This window comes from Pelodiscus sinensis, chromosome 25, assembly GCF_052426305.1.
Source record: "Pelodiscus sinensis isolate ZL-2025 chromosome 25, ASM5242630v1, whole genome shotgun sequence".
In the NCBI taxonomy this organism is placed as follows: domain Eukaryota; kingdom Metazoa; phylum Chordata; order Testudines; family Trionychidae; genus Pelodiscus; species Pelodiscus sinensis.
In genome coordinates this window covers 2096133-2099138 of record NC_143076.1, presented here as the reverse complement: position 1 = coordinate 2099138, position 3006 = coordinate 2096133, and positions in this window count along the sequence as shown.

Here is a 3006-nt window from a genome sequence, read left to right as displayed (position 1 = left end):
CCCAGCAATGTTCCCTCTAATCTTTCCTGTCCACATATGGAGTTTTTCATTCACGTGCAGAAATTATTTTATGTTCCCTGAGGCGTGTGCGAATGTGCGCCACCAGCAGAAACACAAACCTAGCAGTGGGTGCTCTGCTCATCAGCTGAGTGGCATCTGAATCTCTCCTGAGTGGCCGCACAAGCCCACAGCTTACCAGGAACACTGGCTCCCAGCACCGTTAGCTACTCCCCTCATGGTAGTTTACACAGAGTGCTGGCTACACACAAGTGTTAACCTAGCCAAGCTAAGTGAGGCAATAACTTTAATTGGACTGACATCTGCTGGGAGAGAGTTTTCCAGTTTACACAATTCTTCGTGTCTGGGAAATGTGCAGATTAGATGTGCACTGTAGCATATCTTATTTCTAGGGCCCATTCAGTGAAAAGTGTCCTGTTAATACCTTTTCAGTCGTAGTAGAAGTGGGGGATTGTGTTAATGGTTTACAGATTATATAATAACCCATACAGCCATTGCCTGCTTAGTCCATGATTTTTAGTATCCAGCCAAGTCATTAATTTCCCAGACTCATCTTTTGAAGGAGTTGTGCAGGTCTCTTTACCAAAGTTTTTACATTCTGCTGAATGACAGCTGTAGTGTGCACTCATTCACATTTCTGGATCATTGTTGGGTGAATAACTCATTTTTCAGTTCATTTGGCCATTCTGGAGGAATTTTTCAGTTCATTCGGCCTATCCAGGTCTTCTCAAAGGTCCTAGCAGTGATCGTAGCATACTTTCAGCATCAGGGGGTCATCATCTTCCCATACCTGGACAACTGTCTAATAAAGAGCTGTTCCAGAATGGAAACCAAGGATATGATACTAAAGACCAAACTTTTCAACCTTTTAGGTCTATTAATAAATTAGCAGAAGTCGACTCTCAATCCAGTTCAAGACTTGGAATTCATAGGGGTGCGACGAGTTAATATCAGCCTGGGCATACCTGCCTTGGCAAAGATTCGATGCGCACTCAGCATTGTCCCCACCCTACTTGTCAGCCCCAATATGACAGTGCATACTTGCCTTCAGCTCCTGGGCCATATGGCAGCCACCATCTATGTGGTCCAGTATGCGTGCCTACACTTCCGAGCCCTGCAGCATTGGCTGACATCAGTCTATACACCATCGCTGCATTCTCTGCACAAGACAGTTGTTATACTGAGACGTGTCCTGGAATCTCTCAGGTGATGGACATCCCCCAGCAATCTGCTCAAGGAGATACCCTTCTTTCAACCAGAACCATCAGTCCAAATCACAGCTGGTGCCTCACTCATGGAGTGGGGTGGACATCTACAGCCCACACAGTACAAGGCAAATGGTTACCACACAAAGCACTACTCCATATCAATCTTCTAGAGCTCGGAGTGGTCAGGAACTCATGCAAGCACTTTACCTCATCCATCACTGTCGGCCCCCCCCCCCCCCCCCTCCACTGGGGTGGCCGCCCTCATCCGGGGCATCCTCCAACCCGCTTGGCCTCAGCCTTTTTAGGGGAAATATGGCCCACTGGCCTCGTCCCAAAGTTCACTGCCCCTGCGGTAGGGGAAATACGGCCTCACGGCCTAGTCCTCAACACGCAGGCCCGGAGGCCTGGTCCCAAAGTTTGTTATCCCAGCCCCCACTCGCCGGGGTCTTGGGCAGCAGGGGTAGGGGGGCCCAAGCCCTCCCTCTCCACCAGGCCCCGACCCAGGGCCCTACGAGCAACGCCGCGGTCCCACCTGCTGGCGTTGGTCGGGTGGCTGTACTGGCACTTCCCCAGTCAGCGTCGGGGTCGGCCGTGTCCGGTCCGGTGCCTGGGTCCCAGGGGGTCGGTCGGCGGCTGGGGCCCGGCAGCGGCGCGTTCAGCTGTCCTGGCGACTCCCTCTCTGGCCGGTGGGCGCTAGCTCCAGCTCAGGCCGCAGTCTGTCCCTTCTGAGCAGGCCAGCAGCCTTTTATATCTCTGCTCCCCTCGGAGCATGCCCAGTAGGGCTGTGTGAGTGGGGCTCTCTCTGCCCCCGGCACCAGGTGGTTTCCCTGGGCTTGAGTGCGGGGCGGGGCCGCCCCGTCACAATCACCAACAGAACAGTCGTATCCTTATGGATAACAGGGCCACCATGTTCTACATAAACATACAGAGAGGAGCACATTCCCGATATCTCTGTGTGGAGGTGGTCTGCCTTTGGAACTGCTGCATCCAATGTGGGGTCACACTAAAAGCAGCATACTCACTAGGGCGAACAACACCTTGGCAGACGCTCTGAGCTGCAACTTCGCTAGTGAGCACGAGTGGAAATTCCACCCACAGGTATTAGATTCCATCTTTCGCAGGTGGGGCTATCCAACAATGGACCTTTTCGCAAATAGGAGGAGTGGCAAATGCCCTTGCTTTTGCTTCCAGGTGGGCCTGGGGAAGGGATCCAGAGGCGATGCATTCCTAATCCCATGGGACAAACCCATTTACTGTGCCTTCCTGCCAATACCACTGATCCCCCCCAGAATCCTGCGCAAGATCCGTCTGGACACAGCCTGGGTCAATCCTGGTCCAGACAGACCTGGTTCCCATATCTATAGCACATGTCCATCGAACTACCCCACTTGCTCCCTCAGTGGTGTGATGTCCTTTTTCAGAATGCTGGCAAGTTACTGCACCCAGCTCCACACACTCTTCATCTCCATACCTGGGTCCTGTCTGGTTTCAAGGCGCAGAAGTCGCCTGCTCAGAACAAGTAAGAAACATCCTCATGCATAGTAGGAGACAAACCACAAGAACAACTTACTAGCAAAAATGGAAACGCTTCTCATCTTAGTGGTGTCAGACAACTAAGTACAGACAAATTTCTGATCCACATGATACTCAACTACTTATACGACTTAAAGAGCGAAGAGCTACCAATGTCTTCCATATAAGTACACTTGTCAGCATTACAGCCTTTCATGACCGCATAGACGGGTCATTGGTGTTTGCACATCCTGTGATAAAGACATTC